Source organism: Pseudophryne corroboree, chromosome 3 (assembly GCF_028390025.1).
Source record: "Pseudophryne corroboree isolate aPseCor3 chromosome 3, aPseCor3.hap2, whole genome shotgun sequence".
In the NCBI taxonomy this organism is placed as follows: Eukaryota; Metazoa; Chordata; class Amphibia; order Anura; family Myobatrachidae; genus Pseudophryne; species Pseudophryne corroboree.
In genome coordinates, this window is record NC_086446.1 from 444,884,774 (window position 1) to 444,905,698 (window position 20,925).

Consider the following 20,925-nt stretch of genomic DNA (forward strand, 5'->3'; position numbering starts at 1 on the left):
ATCCTTTAGGGCGGCCGTATCCTGAGACGGCAGGGCCACCTTCTTAGATAAGCGTGTCAGCGCCTTGTCTACCCTAGGGGAGGATTCCCAACGTAACCTGTCCGTTGGCGGGAAAGGGTACGCCAGCAGTAATTTTTTGGAAATCACCACTTTCTTATCAGGGGAACTCCACGCTTCTTCACATAACTCATTTAATTCATGTGACGGGGGAAAAGTCACTGCCTGCTTTTTCTCCCCAAACATATACACCCTCTTGTCAGGGACAGGGTTAACCTCTGTAATGTGCAATACATCTTTCATTGCAATAATCATGTAGCGGATGGCCTTGGTCATCTTAGGCTGTAATTGTGCCTCATCATCGTCGACACTGGAGTCGGACTCCGTGTCGGCATCTGTGTCAACCATCTGAGATAGTGGGCGTTTGAGACCCTGACTGCCTCTGAGTCGCCTGGGCAGGCCCGGGTTGAGACCCCGGCTGTCCCAAGGCTGCAGCGTCATCAAACCTTTTATGCAAGGAGCTTACATTATCATTTAAGACCTTCCACATATCCATCCAATCAGGTGTCGGCCCCGACGGCGGCGACACCACATTTATCCGCACTTGCTCCGCCTCCACGTAACCCTCCTCATCAAACATGTCGACACAGCCGTACCGACACACAGCACACACACAGGGAATGCTCTGACTGAGGACAGGACCCCACAAAGGCCTTTGGGGAGACAGAGAGAGAGTATGCCAGCACACACCACAGCGCTATATAACCCAGGGATATTCACTATAATAAGTGATTACCCAATAGCTGCCGATTTTATGTCTTTCTCTGACGTCCTAGTGGATGCTGGGGACTCCGTAAGGACCATGGGGAATAGACGGCTCCGCAGGAGACTGGGCACATCTAAAGAAAGATTTAGGACTATCTGGTGTGCACTGGCTCCTCCCCCTATGACCCTCCTCCAAGCCTCAGTTAGATTTCTGTGCCCGGCTGAGCTGGATGCACACTAGGGGCTCTCCTGAGCTCCTAGGAAGAAAGTGTTTGTTAGGTTTTTTATTTTCAGTGAGACCTGCTGGCAACAGGCTCACTGCATCGAGGGACTAAGGGGAGAAGAAGCGAACCTACCTAAGTGGTGGTAGCTTGGGCTTCTTAGGCTACTGGACACCATTAGCTCCAGAGGGATCGAACACAGGACCCGACCTCGTCGTCCGTTCCCGGAGCCGCGCCGCCGTCCCCCTTACAGAGCCAGAAGCAAGAAGATGGTCCGGAAAATCAGCGGCTGAAGACTTCTGTCTTCTCCAAGGTAGCGCACAGCACTGCAGCTGTGCGCCATTGCTCCTCATGCACACCTCACACTCCGGTCACTGATGGGTGCAGGGCGCTGGGGGGGGGCGCCCTGAGCAGCAATACTGACACCTTGGCTGGCAAACTGGCACCATATATAGCCCCAGAGGCTATATAGGTGCTTTTTAACCCCTGCCAGAATCCATAAAAATGCGGGAGAAAGTCCGCGAAAAAGGGGCGGAGCTATCTCCTTCAGCACACTGGCGCCATTTTTCCCTCACAGCTCCGTTGGAGAGAAGCTCCCTGGCTCTACCCTGCAGTCAATACACTACAGAAAGGGTTAAAAAGAGAGGGGGGGCACAATTTAGGCGCAGTATACAATATATATAGGCAGCTATAAGGGAAAACACTCTTTATATGTGATATCCCTGTGATTATATAGCGCCCTGGTGTGTGCTGGCATACTCTCCCTCTGTCTCCCCAAAGGGCTTTGTGGGGTCCTGTCCTCTGTCAGAGCATTCCCTGTGTGTATGCTGTGTGTCGGTACGGCTGTGTCGACATGTATGAGGAGGATAATGATGTGGAGGCGGAGCGAATGCCTGTAAATGTGATGTCACCCCCTGCGGGATCGACACCGGTGTGGTTGGACTTATGGAAGGATTACGTGAAAGTGTCAACTCCTTACACAAAAGGTCGACGACACAGAACAGCCGGCTACTCAGCTTGTGCCTGTTCCAGCGTCTCAAATGTCATGGGGGGCTCTAAAAACGCCCGCTACCTCAGATGGCAGAAACAGATGTCGACACGGATACCGACTCCAGTGTCGACGACGATGAGACTAGTGTACCCTCCTAATAGGTCCACCCGTTACATGATTGAGGCAATGAAAAATGTATTACACATTTATGATAATACCCCAGGTACCACATAAAAGGGTATTATGTTTGGTGACAGAAAACTACCAGTAGTTTTTCCTGCATCTGAGAAATTAAATGAGGTGTGTGAGGAAGCGTGGTCTTCCCCCGGTAAGAAATTGATAATTTCTAAACGGTTATTGGCAGCGTACCCTTTCCCGCCAGAGGATAGGTCACGTTGGGAAACACCCCATAGGGTAGATACAGCGCTTACACGCTTATCAGAAAAGGTGGCACTACCGTCTCCGGATACGGCCGCCCTGAAGGAACCTGCTGATAAAAAGCAGGGGGTTACCCTGAAAGATATAGTCACACACTCGGGCATTATATTGCGACCAGCCATTGCTTCGGCATGGATGTGCAGTGCTCCCGCTGCGTGGTCAGATTCCCTGTCGGAAAATAACTATGGATAGGGACAATATTTTGCTGACAATAGAGCTTATAAAAAACGTGGTCTTATACATGCGTGATGCACAGAGGGATATTTGCCGGCTGGCATCAAAAATAAGCGCTAGGTCCATTGCCGCCAGACGGGGGTTATGGACTCGGCAATGGTCAGGCGATGCCGACTCGAATCGGCACATGGAAGTTTTGCCCTATAAGGGGGTAAAACTGTTTGGGGATGGTCTTTCAGACCTCGTTTCCACAGCTACTGCTGGGAAATCGACTTTTTTGCCACAGGCTACCCCACAACAAAGGAAAGCACCGTATCATCAAGTACAGTCTTTTCGGCCCCAGAAAAGCAAGAGGGCTAGAGGCTCATCCTTTCTGCCGAGAGGCAAAGGTAGAGGAAAAAGCTGCAGCGCACAGCTAGTTCCCAAGAGCAGAAGTCCTCCCTGCGTCCGGTAAGTCCACAGCATGACGCTGGGGCTGCTCAGGCGGACCCGGATACGGTGGGGGCCCGTCTCAGAAATTTCAGCGCCCAGTGGGCTCTCTCACATGGATCCCTGGGTCCTTCAAGTAGTATCTCAGGGGTACAGGCTGGAGTTCGAGACGTTCTTCCCCCCGCCGTTTCCTAAAATCTGCCTTACCGGCACCTCCCTCTGCCAGGGAGGCGGTGTTGGTGGCTATTCAACACTATAATCACAACAAGTGATTGTCAAGGTGCCCCTCCTTCAGCAAGGAAGGGGTTACTATTCCACAATGGTTGTGGTACCGAAACAGAACGGTTCGGTGAGACCCATCTTAAAATTAAAATACTTGAACTTTTATATCAGAAGATTCAAGTTCGAGATGGAATCGCTCAGGGCGGTTATTACGAGCCTGGACGAGGGGGATTACAGGGTCTCCCTGGACATCAAGGATGCGTACCAGCATGTCCCCATTTACCCTCCTCACCAGGAGTACCTCAGATGTGTGGTACAGGACTGTCACTATCAGTTCCAGACGCTGCCGTTGGAGTTGTCCACGGCACCGAAGGTCTTTACCAAGGTAACGGCCGAAATGATGATACTCCTTCGCAAGAAGGAAGTTTTTATTATCCCGTACTTGGACGATCTCCTGATAATGGCGAGGTCCAAAGAACAGTTGGTAGTAGGGGTAGCACTCTCTCGGGAAGTGCTACAACTGCACGACTGGATTCTCAATATTCCAAAGTCACAGCTGGTCCCGACGACACGTCTTCTGTTCCTGGGAATGATTCTGGACACAGACCGGAAAAGAGTGTTTCTTCCAGTGGAAGCACACGAGTCCTGGAAAAAATGGTAGCTTCGTACGAAGCATAATTCCATTCGGAAGGTTCCACGCAAGGACGTTCCAGTGGGACCGGTGGGACAAATGGTCCGGGTCCCATCTACAGTTACAACAGCGGATAACCCTGTCGGCAAGAAACAGGGTGTCGCTGCTGTGGTGGCTGCAGAGGGCTCATCTACTAGAGGGCCGCAGATTCGGAATACAGGACTGGGTCCTGGTGACCACGGAGGCCAGCCTTCGGGGCTGGGGTGCGGTCACACAGGGAAGAAATTTCCAAGGAGATTTCGCTTCACATAATTATTCTGGAGCTAAGGGCCATTTACAATGCCCTAAGCCAAGCAAGGCCCCTGCTTCAGAACCAGCCGGTACTGATCCATTCAGACAACATCACGGCGGTCGCCCATGTAAACAGACAGGGCGGCACAAGAAGCAGGATGGCGATGGCAGAAGCCACAAGGATTCTCCGATGGGCGACCTACACCCGGGAGAATGGGGACTTCTTCCAGAAGTTTTCCAAATGCGGGTAAACCGTTGGGAATGACCACGGGTGGACATGATGGCGTCCCGCCTCAACAAAAAGTTGAAAAGATATTGCGCCAGGTCAAGGGACCCTCAGGCGATCGCTGTGGACGCTCTAGTGACACCGTGGGTGTACCAGTCGGTTTATGTGTTTCCTCCTCTACCTCTCATACCCAGGGTGCTGAGAATAATAAGACTGCGAGGAGTGAAAACCATACTCATGGTTCCGGATTGGCCAAGAAGAGCTTGGTACCCGGAACTTCAAGAGATGCTGGCAGAGGACCCTTGGCCTCTGCCGCTCAGACAAGACCTGCTGCAGCAGGGACCCTGTCTGTTCCAAGACTTACCGCGGCTGCGTTTGACGGCATGGCGGTTGAACACCGGATCCTTAAGGAAAAGGGTATTCCGGAAGAAGTCATCCCTACCCTGATCAAAGCCAGGAAGGATGTCACCGCAAGACATTATTACCACATTTGGCGGAAATATGTTGCTTGGTGTGAGGCCATGAAGGCCCCGAAGGAGGAATTTCAACTGGGTCGATTCCTACACTTCCTGCAAGCAGGGGTGACGTTGGGCCTCAAATTGGGGTCCATCAAGGTCCAGATTTCGGCTCTGTCGATTTTCTTCCAGAAAGAACTGGCTTCACTGCCTGAAGTTCAGACTGTTGTCAAAGGAGTTCTGCATATTCAGCCTCCTTTTGTGCCCCCAGTGGCACCTTGGGATCTCAATGTGGTTTTGTCATTCCTGAAATCACATTGGTTCGAACCACTTAAGACTGTGGAATTAAAATATCTCACGTGGAAAGTGGTCATACTGTTGGCCCTGGCTTCGGCCAGGCGGGTTTCAGATTTGGCGGCTTTGTCTTGAAAAAGCCCTTATCTGATTTTCCAGATGGATAGGGCAGAATTGAGGACTCGTCCTCAGTTTCTCCCGAAGGTGGTCTCAGCTTTTCACTTGAACCACCCTATTGTGGTGCCTGCGGCTACTAGGGACTTGGAGGATTCCAAGTTGCTGGACGTAGTCAGGGCCCTGAAAATTTATGTTCCAGGACGGCTGGAGTCAGAAAAACTGACTCGCTGTTTATCCTGTATGCACCCTACAAGCTGGGTGCTCCTGCTTCTAAGCAGTCTATTGCGCGCTGGATTTGTAGCACTATTCAGCGGGCGCATTCTGCGGTAGGATTACCGCAGCCTAAATCAATAAAAGCCCATTCCACAAGGAAGGTGGGCTCATCTTGGGCGGCTGCCCGAGGGGTCTCGGCTTTACAACTTTGCCGAGCAGCTACTTGGTCAGGGGCAAACACGTTTGCTAAATTCTACAAATTTGATTCCCTGGCTGAGGAGGACCTGGAGTTCTCTCATTCGGTGCTGCAGAGTCATCCGCACTCTCCCGCCCGTTTGGGAGCTTTGGTATAATCCCCATGGTCCTTACGGAGTCCCCAGCATCCACTAGGACGTCAGAGAAAATAAGATTTTACTCACTGGTAAATCTATTTCTCGTAGTCGGTAGTGGATGCTGAGCGCCCATCCCAAGTGCGGATTGTCTGCAATACTTGTACATAGTTATTGTTACAAAAATCGGGTTTTGTTGTGAGCCATCTCTTCAGAGGCTCCAATTGTTATCATACTGTTATCATACTGTTAACCGGGGTTCCTATCACGTGTTATATGGTGTGATTGGTGTGGCTGGTATGAGTCTTACCCGGGATTCAAAATCCTTCCTTATTGTGTCAGCTCTTCCGGGCACAGTTCCTAACTGAGGCTTGGAGGAGGGTCATAGGGGGAGGAGCCAGTGCACACCAGATAGTCCTAAATCTTTCTTTAGATGTGCCCAGTCTCCTGTGGAGCCGTCTATTCCCCATGGTCCTTACGGAGTCCCCAGCATCCACTACGGACTACGAGAAATAGATTTACCAGTGAGTAAAATCTTATTTTTGTGCCTAAATTTATGTGCCCCCCCTCTCTTTTTTACCCTTCTTGCACCTGGATACTGCAGGGGAGAGCCTGGGGAGCGTCCTTCCAGCGGAGCTGTGAAGAGAAAATGGCGCTGGTGTGCTGAGGAAGAAGGCCCCGCCCCCTCAGCGGCGGGCTTCTGTCCCGCTTCTGTGTGAAAAAAACGGCAGGGTTTTTTTTACATATATACAGTACCTGACTGTATATATGTATGTTATGCAAAAAAGGTACTTCAATTGCTGCCCAGGGCGCCCCCCCCCTGCACCCTACAGTGACCGGAGTGTGAAAGTGTGCTGGGAGCAATGGCGCACAGCTGCGGTGCTGTGCGCTACCTTAAATGAAGACCGGAGTCTTCAGCCGCCGTTTTCGCCATCTTCAAGCTTCTGTTCTTCTGGCTCTGCGAGGGGGACGGCGGCGCGGCTCCGGAAACGGACGATCGAGGACAGATGCCTGTGTTCGAACCCTCTGGAGCTAATGGTGTCCAGTAGCATAAGAAGCGCAACCTAGCTGTAGACAGGTAGGTTTGCTTCTCTCCCCTCAGTCCCTCGTAGCAGTGAGTCTGTTGCCAGCAGAAGCTCACTGAAAATAAAAACCTAACAAATACTTTCTTTTACTAGCAGGCTCAGGAGAGCCCACTAGGAGCACCCAGCTCTGGCCGGGCACAGATTCTAACTGAGGTCTGGAGGAGGGGCATAGAGGGAGGATCCAGTGCACACCAGATAGTACCTAATCTTTCTTTAGAGTGCCCAGTCTCCTGCGGAGCCGGTCTATTCCCCATGGTCCTTACGGAGTCCCCAGCATCCACTAGGACGTTAGAGAAAACAACATAATAAAATTCCTGTTTGAGCAATTTCTCACCCACTGGTAATATCGATGATAATATGTGTCCTTCTTTATAGGCCTGTTCCTTTTAGTGCTCCTAGTCCTCAAACCACTTTAGTGCTCCAAGTCTTCAAACCACTGAACAAGTTTGTAAGAGTGATCGTGTCTGGTATACCTTGCGCTCATTTGCACAGTTATTTAGAGTCGGCAGCAAATTACAAGTGAAGCTACCCTAAACGGCTTCACAGAACATACAGTTGTGCTCATAAGTTTACATACCCTAGCAGAATTTGTGATTTTCTGGTCATTTGTCAGAGAATATGAATGATAACTCACAAACTTTTCTTTCACTCGTGGTTAGTGGTTGGGTGATGTCATTTATTGTCAAACAACTGTGTTTACTCTTTTTAAATCATAATGACAACAGAAACTACCCAAATGACCCTGATCAAAAGTTTACATACCCTGGAGATTTTGGCCTGATAACATGCACACAAGTTGACACAAACGGGTTTGAATGGCTACTAAAGGTAACCATCCTCACCTGTGATCTGTTTGCTTGTAATCAGTGTGTGTGTATAAAAGGTCAGTGAGTTTCTGGACTCCTGAAAGACCCTTGCATCTTTCATCCAGTGCTGCACTGACGTGTCTGGATTCTGAGTGATTGGGAAAGCAAAAGAATTGTCAAAGGATCTGCGGGAAAAGGTAATTGAACTGTATAAAAGGGATATAAAAAGATCTCCAAGCAATTGAGAATGCCAATCAGCAGTGTTCAAACTCTAAGTAAGAAGTGGAAAATGGGGTATTCTATTGAAACCAAATCACGGTCAGGTAGACCAACAAAAATTTCAGCCACAACTGCCAGGAAAATTGTTCGGGATGCAAAGAAAAATCCACAGATAACTTCATCTGAAATACAGGACTCTCTGAAAAAAAGTGGTGTGGTTGTTTCAAGATGCACAATAAGGAAGCATTTAAAGAAAAATGGGCTGCATGGTCGAGTCGCCAAAAGAAAGCCATTACTACGCAAATGCCACAAAGCATCCCGCTTACAATACTCCAAACAGCACAGAGACAAGCCTCAAAACTTCTGGAACAAAGTCATTTGGAGTGATGAGACCAAAATTTAACTTTTTGGCCACAACCATAAACGTTACATTTGGAGAGGACTCAACAAGGCCTATGATGAAAGGTACACCATTCCTACTGTGAAACACGGAGGTGGATCGCTGATGTTTTGGGGATGTGTGAGCTACAAAGGCACTGGAAACTTGGTCAAAATTGATGGCAAGATGAATGCAGCATGTTATCAGAAAATACTGGACGAAAATTTGCACTCATCAGCCCGGAAGCTGCGCATGGGACGTACATGAACGTTCCAACATGACAGTGATCCAAAACGCAAGGCCAAGTCGACCTGTCATTGGCTACAGCAGAATAAAGTGAAGGTTCTGGAGTGGCTATCTCAGTCTTTTGACCTCAGTATCATTCAAGACAGCCCAAGAATTTACAGGAACTGAAGGCTTTTTGCCAAGAAGAATGGGCAGCTTTACCATCTGAGAAAATAAAGAGCCTCATCCACAACTACCACAAAAGACTTCCAGCTGTCATTGATGTTAAAGGGGGTAATACACGGGATTAAGAACTGGGGTATGTAAACTTTTGATCAGGGTCATTTGGGTAGTTTCTGTTGTCATTATGATTTAAAAAGCGTAAACACAGTTGTTTGACAATAAATGGCTTCACCCAACCACTAACCATGAGTGAAAGAAAAGTTTGTGAGTTATCATTCATATTCTCTGACAAATGGCCAGAAAATCACAAATTCTGCTAGGGTATGTAAACTTATGAGCACAACTGTATATGGTAAAGGTTGGAATAGCAATTGCGCCTTATATTAATAAATTACAAGAATAAATGTATGCGAAGGTTATCTTTACTAGGTAAACACAATAACATATACATAAATTGCACTGAAAATGTGCATGTGGTATTCGTATAGGGATGGAGTCACAAATTAATAAAATCAATGAAAAAGACAAAAAGGTATATGATTGTCCAATAAATAATGGCGTAGTGCTGTTAAATATCCGCTCACTGGTGGCGTCCCTCCTGTATATTTATTTGTCCATATGTTTTTCTTCTCAAATAACAGCGAAGATGTTGGTGATGGTTAAAAGGGGTACCCCTGTCTCAGAGGCGGGGGGGTCGGATATAGGATTCAGGTGTGGGGACTCCGGACTCGTCTCCCTCACTGGTGACCTGGCATTGACCTCGATGAGGCCGTGCTACAAGCACATCGTGGCCGCCAGATCACACAGGAGGTGGCCACAGTCTTAGAGGGATGGGCAGGTGCCGCTTCCAGACCTGAAGTAGGACTGTCCGTAGCGTCCTCACTCCTCTTACAGAGCCTTACCTGTCTTCCTGGTCCGTGTCCCGGCGTCCGCCTCTGCCTGTCTTCGCCACACGCCCAGCGGCTGTCTCCTCACTTGCTGGTTTCTTTCTCTTCCTGGTTCGGCTTACCGATCACGTGACCGGGGTGCTCCATCCGTACTGGAAATGTATCTGCCTTGTTGGTGTGGTTTCAGAGAAAAATTGCATCTACTCCTGACGTTCATACTTTCACTCAGGGTGTGTTACGGATTCAGCATCCCTATGTCCCTCCTGTGGCTCCATGGGTTCTGTCTGTTGTCCTGAATGCCCTGCAAGAGTCTCCATTTCAACCTCTTGAGTCAGTGGACCTTAAATGGATCACGGCCAAGTCCTGTTCCTACTGGCTATTGCCTCTGCTAGTAGGTTGTCCATCCTGACGAAGCCGTAAGGCGAAACGCGTAGATTGTAGAGAACACTGATCGCCGCCGAGCCCGCAGATCCCCGCCTGACGCCGGACACCGAAAACAGGGAGCCCAGGACCAAGGAGGAGGACGCGGTAAGCGGAAGAAAAGTCTGCCGGCAGACTAAGATAATTTGCATTGCGGAATGACATTTGAAACTTTAAACTGACACTAATATCATCACGGGACATCTTCCCGAACTTGGTCTTTAAATAGACTACAAATAAAATATATTAACATCAAATCAAAGAAACCAGAAATAATAGTCCTAGCTAATTGACAACTGGAAACTGGAAACACCCTTAATAAGATAGAGGAGAAGAGTAAATCGCTACAAAGCGTGTCAACTCCCTCAGAATCAGAAACAATTACCAAGAATAGATACATGTGTCTAAATGTTTGTGTGTGTATATGTATTGTCTATGTGAATTAAATAGATGTACCGGTATTTTTACAAATTAATACTTTCTTGTGATCACAAGCATAAAGTTAAATTATTTTATCTGATAAAGTGTTTATAATTATGATAATAAAAGAAATATATTTACAAATCTGGTTATAACAAAATTGTTTATTGGGCTCATACAAAGAAAAGCGCTGGAAATTCTCTTCTTTTTATTGTCAGACCTAGGCGCTTTGTTTTGTCGTCCACCCTTTCTGATTTTTCACTGTGACCGGGCAGTTCTTAGAATTCACCCTGGTTATTTGCCTAAGGTGGTGTCATCTTTTCACCTTAACCAAGAGATTGTGGTTCCGGCCTTTATCTTTTCTGATTTGTCCTCCAAAGAGCGGTCTTTGGATGTGGTAAAGGCTCTCCGTATTTATGTGGAGAGGACTGCCTATATCAGGAGGTCCGATACCTTGTTTGTACTTTTTGGTTTTCACAAACGTGGCTGGCCTGCAAATAAGCAAACCTTGGCCAGATGGATTAGAATGGTGATTGCACAAACATATGCGGCTTATGCGCAGGCTGGACTCCCAGCTCCTGCTGCTATCAAAGCCCATTCTGCTCGGTCTGTTGGACCTTCTTGGTCGGGCCGCCAAGGCGCGTTCGCTGAACAATTGTGCAAGGCGGCTACGTAGTCCTCAGTGAACACGTTCATTAGGTTCTATGCCTTCGATACTTCCGCCTCCCAGGATGATTCCTTTGGACGCCGGGTTCTCATACCCGCTATGGCGCATCCCCTTCCTTGAGGAACTGCTTTAGGACATCCTCGATGTTTCCCTGTGGAAACCAATGTACCCCGCTGCAGAAAAGGAGATTTATGGTAGACTTACCATGGTTAAATCTCTTTCTGCGAGGTACATTGGTTCCACAGTGCGCCCGCCCTGATGCACCTTGCTTCTATGGGTTTGTATGGCATTAGCCGCTAGTCCCTTCTCATGTCGTGAGAACGTGGTGCTATGTGACTAACATCTACCTTCTCTTTTACCTGCTCCTGCATTGGACTTGTTAACGAAACTGAGCTCACAGTGCCTGGAGGCGGGGTTATAGAGGAGGCCCCAATGCATCCTGGGACAGTCTAAAGCTTTAGTCTGTTAGTGCCTGGATTAAGATTAATCTCTACACCCTGATGTTTCCCTGTGGAACCAATCTACATCGCAGAAAGAGATTTAACCATGGTAAGTCTACCATAAATCTCCTTTTCTTTACTAAACACACCCAGCACCCCATAGCAGAACTGTCTTCTATCCACTGTGGATCCCAGCTGTCCGCTTTAATTTCCTTCTTAACCCCTTCCTTATTATACTTTTGACTTGTGTGAGACACTAGTACACTTACATGAATGTCACACTAGTGAAAATGTGTGAAATTGACATAAAATTCACAATTTTCACTCTAATTAGATCACCGTCCCATATACTTGTGAACTTGATCCCACATCCTAGTTTCCCCAATTTAAGATTTTGTGTGCGTGGATACGTTGTACCTATCTGAAGTAGTGGTGCATATACACAATAGATCTTGGGCTCTACATCGATGTCAAAACTTGTATAAAGTACAAATATTTTGTATCTGTACACAAGTAATAGTATAACTAAGTTTTAGGGCAAAAGTTATTAAATGGTGGGTTTAAAATAACAATGGGACTGCAGCCCACTGATTTACTAGGCTCAAAACCACTGCAAAAATGCAGACAAACCACACTTTGCGGTCTTAATTTTCCTCCATTAAATAGATAGAATTCATCAGATTTTCTAAGCAGTGAGTACTGAACTCCCTGCATAGAAACACCCCCCAAAAAATAGTTGCGTTTTGTGTAAAAGTGCTGCATGGAGTCTTAGGGGGACATCCAATTATCGCCGTTAAAGCATTGTGTCCGAAAAACGGGATCCGGTCTGAAGATCGACAGTGTCTAGGTCGACCACTATAGGTCGACAGTCACTAGGTCGACATGGATGGAAGGTCGACATGGTTTCTAGGTCGACAGGTCTAAAGGTCGACATGAGTTTTTCAAATTTTTTTTCTTTTTTTGAATTTTTTCATACTTAACGATCCACGTGGACTACGATTGGAACGGTAAAGTGTGCCGAGCGAAGCGGTAGCGGAGCGAAGGCACCATGCCCGAAACATGGAGAGCGAAGCGAGCCATGCGAGGGGACGTGGTGCACTAATTTGGGATCCCGGTCACTCTACGAAGAAAACGACACCAAAAAAAAAAAAAAAATCCTCATGTCGACCGTTAGACCTGTCGACCTTCCATCCATGTCGACCTAGTGACTGTCGACCTATAGTTGTCGACCTAAACATTGTCGACCTAGACACTGTCGATTTGATGAACCACACCCCCGAAAAACGGATAATTTTTTTTATTTTTACAGGCTATTCAGATGGATCGCCTGTAGTAAAAAAAAAAAAAAAACCCTTTTTCCCGAAAACACACAGGTTCAGGGAAACCTGTGTGTTTTCATGTGAAACAGCCCCGTTTTCGGACGAAAACGGGGCTGTTTCCGGGGGTGGTCTTCAGTATGCCGTCTGTCGGGATCCCGGCGCACAGAATACTGGCGCCGGAATCCAGACAGCCGGCATACCGACACTTATTCTCCCTCGCGGGGGTCCACGACCCCCTGGTGGGAGAATAAAATAGCGTGGCGCGCCACCGTGCCCGCAGCGTGGCGAGCGCAGTGAGCCCGCAAGGGGCTCATTTGCGCTCGCCACACTGTCTGTAAGCCAGCGGTCGGGCTCCCGGCGCCGGTTGTGCTGGCCGCCGGGAGCCCGACCGCCGGCATACCATACTACACCCTGTTTCCGGGGATTCTGCTTCGCCTGCCGGAGGCAGCTGAAACAAAATGCCTGTTAAGCCGCGGCACGCATCGGCTTATCGGGGCTAATTAGCCCCCGGCGGGACAATTAGCCCCGGTAAATTACCGGGGCTAATTGGATATCCCATTAGGATCTTTGCAGCCTTCTTTATTGATTCAGATTAAAAAAAATAAAATGCAAGGGGCAGAGCTGTAACAGGGCTTACTAGCACACTATGCGCCCATGCCCCCAAGCACATGATGTCATGCAGAAGGGGCAGGGTCACCAGCACTGGTAAGCACAGAACTGGCTGTAGCATTTGCTTCAGAGGACTGATTCACACTGCAGTCTGGTGCATTCAAAGGAGTGAGTGACAGTGACAGTGCTACCCACATAGCACTGCTGTCTGTGCGTTGGCACCGCCCGCACACCCCTAGTTACAGCCCTGGTACGGGCCACGTCCCCCAATAAAAAAAAAAAAATACTAACAGGCACTAGGCTTTTAAGAGTGTGGAGTTCCCATGAAAGTTACACTAACCAGCACTAGGGATTGCAAGCCACGGCAGATTATACTACAGCGGTGTGACCATGGGGCATGGGTTCACACCAACATAGCGTCAACCAGCCGTAGGCCGTTTGAGACAGCAGGAATCCTAAGGGAAACAATACTGCACTGTACTGGGAAATAAACACTGTACATTCACACACTTAGTGCCCCCCCCAAAAAAAAACATAAACCAAACACACACACATCCTCATTTACCAATTTATTACTTTGCCAGCATGGGGAATAGGTCCTCTTTGATACATGTAGGCGTTGTTGGAATTTTTGTCCAAAAAAAAAAAAAAAAGCAGATGTACTGTATATTGCAATTCTACTTCTGATGAGATCCTAGCATAGAAATGCATTGAGAGGCTCTGGTTGGCGATAGGTTGGGGAGAGCCTCTCAGTGCATTCCTACGGCAATGTCTGGTAAAGCCTAGTGCTGGTTACTGGAAATTTGTGAGCAATTAGGGGGCATGGTTTTGTTTTTTTTGTTTTTTTCTGTGTTAGTGTTTTTTCTAACCAAAATCGCCCAGAGAAGACTGCAGGGATTCTTGTGATTCATATGGCACTTCTAAACTGCTGTTTTTGCTGAGGTATTGCGGCGGGTTTGTGGCAGGAACTGATGGTCTCTCTGTTTCAAAACGCATCTGAACCTGCCATTTAGGGATTTTTGCAATTTGAATAAATTTGTGGGCATTTTGTATTTATGCAGAAAAAAAAAATGCTGAATTTTCTCTATATATTGTACATAAAATAAAATGTGCTGCTAAAAGAAAGATTTGCTTGCAATAAAAAGCTTAACATTATAAAATTATTTCTGGATTAATGTTAACGTAAGGCTCATTTGAATCCCTGCATGGCAAAATATGAATATTGCTCTGGTCATGAAGGAGCAAAAACCCAGCTGCCATAAAGAAGTTAGCATAAATGTGACAGCAATGTGTGAGACTATATAGAGGACTTAAGTCATTCCAAATAAGGAGCCCATGAAAATATTACATAATGACAATGAGCTATGTGTTCAAGCAAACTATTACATAAGAGCAATAAAAGCGCGGCATCGTTACACAAGTGTCAACAGGAAAACATTACAACATTTCTGGGAAATGATGAAGCTAATGTTTGTACATAGGGCCTAGTTCTGAGATGTATGTAAACCCGATGGTTTGCGTTTTTCTCCGATGTTTGTAGTACTGCACATGTGCAGAACGGTTCTAGCGTCCGCGCCCGCAGTGCCCCCTAAGCCGTTGCATTCATTTGGGGAGGGGGGCGCGATGGAGGCCGTTTTACAAAATGAGGGTGTGTTGCCCCAGTTTTGTGGGTGTGTGAGGCAAAGGTCTGCATTTTCCGACACAAATTTCCTGTCCCCAGCATCATAAATTCCCCGGCCAACCTGAGATGATCCGATGATGCTTTTTTGGACATTGCAGTGGATCACAGAAGCCTGTAGTAGGCGTCTATTTATACAACAAGCCTCCTGTTTTTATCGTACAGCAGCTGCATCCAAAGACTCAACTGCTGTGCTTTTTTTTTTGCCTGCTAATCATTTGAGATATGCATATGCATGACCCCGACTTCTTATAAAACCAAGGCATTGCTCCTGATTCATCTTATGTGCAATTGTACAAATGACACTGGCATTGCTGGGGGCAGGAAGAGGCAGAGAAAAGAGCGAAAGGTGTTTTCTGCTAAATGACTGATGTGTGGGCCTTCCCAATGTTCAGTCCCACCATTACTCAACATTTGGCTTCTTCACCATAGAAAGCAGTGGTTTGGTGGGACTGCAGCTATTGTTGCAGAGGAGGAAAGGCTGTATGGGAAGAGAAGAGCACTTGGGCCTGGGGAGCAGCTACTCAGGTGATGAGGGGTCAGAGGCCCACAGCTAAAGTTGTTGCAGAAGCTGCACAATACAACAGGACACACACACAAACACCATGCAACTACAGTAGGTTTCAGTGTGTGGGGATAGTGACCTCTTTCGTTGCATTTTACAAATCTTCAGTGAAGCCTCTCTGGTACAGAGAGGGATTATTGATCCCCAAGGATGCAATGTACAGTACTATACCACACGGATTAAACTAAAGCTGATTTAATTTCAGATGTTGATGAAATAGCAGTAACCTGTAGAGGATAGCTGATGTAATTAATGATTAACTCCAAAATGTATCTCTTCACTCAAGTAAACAAACAATATAATTTTCTATTATGTGACAAATTATTGCAATCACTAAACAGAAGGATTATTCAGTAACATCTAACTTGTGTGTGAGTGATTTACAAATTATTTGTGTTTTTTTTATATAGTGTAAACAGTAATGGCTTCATTCGTTCAGATGTAGTTTTGTGGAGTACTTCAGTACTGTGTAAGTTTCTGTCCTTTTTTTAGATATAAAGAAATTTAGAATTAATAGACGCAATTTTTACCTAAAGCATAAAATATGGACCGACCAGTCATTCAGTCCAAACCTTTAACTGGATTAGTATTAAACAGACACCTTGGGGTAAATTTATTAAGATGGGAGTTCTATTTAAGATGGGGTGTTGCCCATAGCAACCAATCATAATCCAGGTATTATTTCCTAGACGGTGCTAGATAAATGAGAAGTAGAATCTGATTGGTTGCTATGGACAACATCCCATCTTAAATAGAACTCCCATCTTAGTAAATTTACCCCCTTGAAACAGTATCTATCTATCTATCTATCTATCTATCTATCTATCTATCTATCATCGTAATTTCTCTATCGTCCTAGTGGATGCTGGGGTTCCTGAAAGGACCATGGGGAATAGCGGCTCCGCAGGAGACAGGGCACAAAAAGTAAAGCTTTAGGATCAGGTGGTGTGCACTGGCTATGACCCTCCTCCAAGCCTCAGTTAGATTTTTGTGCCCGGCCGAGAAGGGTGCAATCTAGGTGGCTCTCCTAAAGAGCTGCTTAGAAAAGTTTAGCTTAGGTTTTTTATTTTACAGTGAGTCCTGCTGGCAACAGGATCACTGCAACGAGGGACTTAGGGGAGAAGAAGTGAACTCACCTGCGTGCAGGATGGATTGGCTTCTTTGGCTACTGGACATTAGCTCCAGAGGGACGATCACAGGTACAGCCTGGATGGTCACCGGAGCCTCGCCGCCGGCCCCCTTGCAGATGCTGAAACGAGAAGAGGTCCAGAATCGGCGGCAGAAGACTCCTCAGTCTTCTTAAGGTAGCGCACAGCACTGCAGCTGTGCGCCATTTCCTCTCAGCACACTTCACACGACAGTCACTGAGGGTGCAGGGCGCTGGGAGGGGGGCGCCCTGGGAGGCAAATGAAAACCTTTTTTGGCTAAAAATACCTCACATATAGCCTCCGGGGGCTATATGGAGATATTTAACCCCTGCCAGAATCCATTAAAGAGCGGGAGACGAGCCCGCCGAAAAAGGGGCGGGGCCTATCTCCTCAGCACACAGCGCCATTTTCCCTCACAGAAAGGCTGGAGGGAAGGCTCCCAGGCTCTCCCCTTCACTGCACTACAGAAACAGGGTTAAAACAGAGAGGGGGGGCACTAATTTGGCGTTAGAAATATATAAAAGATGCTATAAGGGAAAACACTTATATAAGGTTGTCCCTATATAATTATAGCGTTTTTGGTGTGTGCTGGCAAACTCTCCCTCTGTCTCTCCAAAGGGCTAGTGGGTCCTGTCCTCTATCAGAGCATTCCCTGTGTGTGTGCTGTGTCGGTACGTGTGTGTCGACATGTATGAGGACGATGTTGGTGAGGAGGCGGAGCAATTGCCTGTAATGGTGATGTCACTCTCTAGGGAGTCGACACCGGAATGGATGGCTTATTTAGGGAATTACGTGATAATGTCAACACGCTGCAAGGTCGGTTGACGACATGAGACGGCCGACAAACAATTAGTACCGGTCCAGACGTCTCAGAAACACCGTCAGGGGTTTTAAAACGCCCGTTTACTTTAGTCGGTCGACACAGACACAGACACGGACACTGAATCCAGTGTCGACGGTGAATAAACAAACGTATTCCTTATTAGGGCCACACGTTAAGGGCAATGAAGGAGGTGTTACATATTTCTGATACTACAAGTACCACAAAAGAGGGTATTATGTGGGATGTGAAAAAACTACCGTAGTTTTTCCTGAATCAGATAAATTAAATGAAGTGTGTGATGATGCGTGGGTTCCCCCCGATAGAAAATTATGGGCGGTATACCCTTTCCCGCCAGAAGTTAGGGCGCGTTGGGAAACACCCCTTAGGGTGGATAAGGCGCTCACACGCTTATCAAAACAAGTGGCGGTACCGTCTATAGATAGGGCCGTCCTCAAGGAGCCAGCTGACAGGAGGCTGGAAAATATCATAAAAAGTATATACACACATACTGGTGTTATACTGCGACCAGCGATCGCCTCAGCCTGGATGTGCAGAGCTGGGGTGGCTTGGTCGGATTCCCTGACTAAAAATATTGATACCCTTGACAGGGACAGTATTTTATTGACTATAGAGCATTTAAAGGATGCATTTTCTATATATGCGAGATGCACAGAGGGATATTTGCACTCTGGCATCAAGAGTAAGTGCGATGTCCATATCTGCCAGAAGATGTTTATGGACACGACAGTGGTCAGGTGATGCAGATTCCAAACGGCACAAAGGTGTATTGCCGTATAAAGGAAGAGGAGTTATTTGGGGTCGGTCCATCGGACCTGGTGGCCACGGCAACTGCTGGAAAATCCACCGTTTTTACCCTAAGTCACATCTCTGCAGAAAAAGACACCGTCTTTTCAGCCTCAGTCCTTTCGTCCCTATAAGAGTCATATCTGCCCAGGGATAGAGGAAAGGGAAGAAGACTGCAACAGGCAGCCCATTCCCAGGAACAGAAGCGTTCCACCGCTTCTGCCAAGCTCTCAGCATGACGCTGGGACCGTACAGGACCCCTGGATCCTACATGTAGTATCCCAGGGGTACAGATTGGAATGTCGAGACGTTTCCCCTTCGCAGGCTCCTGAAGTCTGGTTTACCAAGGTCTCCCTCCGACAAGGAGGCAGTATGGGAAACAATTCACAAGCTGTATTCCCAGCAGGTGATAATCAAATTACCCCTCCTACAACAAGAAAAGGGGTATTATTCCACATTATATTGTGGTACTGAAGCCAGAAGGCTAGGTGAGACCTATTCTAAATCTAAAGAAAAAAAAAAAAAAAAAAATTTGAACACTTACAAAGGTTCAAATCAAGATGGAGTCACTCAGAGCAGTGATAACGAACCAGGAAGAAGAGGACTATATAGTGTCCCGAGACATCAGGGATGCTTACCTCCATGTCCAAAATTTGCCCTTCTCACTAAGGGTACCTCAGGTTCGTGGTACAGAACTGTCACTATCAGTTTCAGACGCTGCCGTTTGGATTGTCCACGGCACCCCGGGTCTTTACCAAGGTAATGGCCGAAATGATGATTCTTCTTCGAAGAAAAGGCGTCTTAATTATCCCTTACTTGGACGATCTCCTGATAAGGGCAAAGTCCAGGGAACAGTTGGAGGTCGGAGTAGCACTATCTCGGATACTGCTACAACAGCACGGGTGGATTCTAAATATTCCAAAATCGCAGCTGATCCCGACGACAAGTCTGCTGTGCCTAGGGATGATTCTGGACACAGTCCAGAAAAAGGTGTTTCTCCCGGAAGAGAAAGCCAGGGAGTTATCCGAGCTAGTCGGGAACCTCCTAAAATCAGTGCATCATTGCACAAGTGTCCTGGTAAAGATGGTGACTTCCTACGAAGCAATTCCATTCGGCAGATTTCACGCAAGAATTTTTCAGTGGGATCTGCTGGACAAATGGTCCGGATCGCATCTTCAGATGCATCAGCGGATAACCCTATATCCAAGGACAAGGGTGTCTCTCCTGTGGTGGTTACAGAGTGCTCATCTTCTAGAGGGCCGCAGATTCGGCATTCAGGATTGGATGCTGGTGACCACGGAGGCCAGCCCGAGAGGCTGGGGAGCAGTCACACAAGGAAAAAATTTCCAGGGAGTGTGATCAAGTCTGGAGACTTTTCTCCACATAAATATACTGCAGCTAAGGGTAAATTTATAATACTCTAAGCTTAGCAAGACCTCTGCTTCAAGGTCAGCCGGTATTGATCCAGTGGGAAAAACATCACGGCAGTCGCCCACGTAAATAGACAAGGCGGCACAAGAAGCAGGAGGGCAATGGCAAAAACTGCAAGGACTTTTCGCTGGGCGGAAAATCATGTGATAGCACTGTCAGCAGTGTTTCATTCCGGGAATGGAAACTGGGAAGCAGACTTCTTCAGCAGGCACGACCTCCACCCGGCAGAGTGGAAACTTCATCGGGAAGTTTTCCACATGATTGTAAACCGTTGGGAAATACCAAAGGTGGACATGATGGCGTCCCGTCTGAACAAAAAACGGGACAGGTATTGCGCCAGGTTAAGAGACCCTCAGGCAATAGCTGTGGACGTTCTGGTAACACCATGGATGTACCAGTCGGTGTATGTGTTCCATCCTCTGCTTCTCATACCTAAGGTACTGAGACTTATAAGACGTAGAGGAGTAAGAACTATACTCATGGCTCCGGATTGGCCAAGAAGGACTTGGTACCCGGAACTTCAAGAGATGCTCACAGAGGACTTATGGCCTCTGCCGCTAAGAAGGGACTTGTTTCAGCAAGTACCATGTCTGTTCCAAGACTTACCGCAGCTGCGTTTGACGGCATGGCGGTGGAACGCCGGATCCTAAGGGAAAAAGGCATTCCGGAAGAGGTCATTCCTACCCTGGTCAAAGCCAGAAAGGAGGTGACCGCACAACATTATCACCACATGTGGCAAAAATATGTTGCATGGTGTGAGGCCAGAAAGGCCCCACGAAGAAATTTCAACTCGGTCGATTCCTGCATTTCCTGCAAACAGGAGTGTCTATGGGCCTCAAATTGGGGTCCATTAAGGTTCAAATTTCGGCCCTGTCGATTTTCTTCCAGAAAGAAGTGGCTTCAGTTCCTGAAGTCCAGAAGTTTGTCAAGGGAGTATTGCATATACAACCCCCTTTTGTGCCTCCAGTGGCACTGTGGGATCTCAACGTAGTTCTGGGATTCCTCAAATCACATTGGTTTAAAA

At 47.3% G+C, this 20,925-nt stretch overlaps 1 protein-coding gene across 4 annotated transcripts in view; it reads left to right on the forward strand.

The window, feature by feature from the left end:
• Positions 1-20,925, forward strand: part of ZNF335 (zinc finger protein 335) — a 245,076-nt gene that overhangs the window by 93,717 nt on the left and 130,434 nt on the right. Inside the window, exon 2 of one of the 4 annotated variants that reach the window (XM_063960467.1) lies at positions 16,106-16,164. The exons of the other annotated variants lie outside the window; for them this stretch is intronic. The gene's annotated coding sequence lies outside the window, so the exon portion shown is untranslated. The remainder of the gene's footprint in view (positions 1-16,105; positions 16,165-20,925) is intronic. 4 annotated transcript variants of the gene reach the window in all.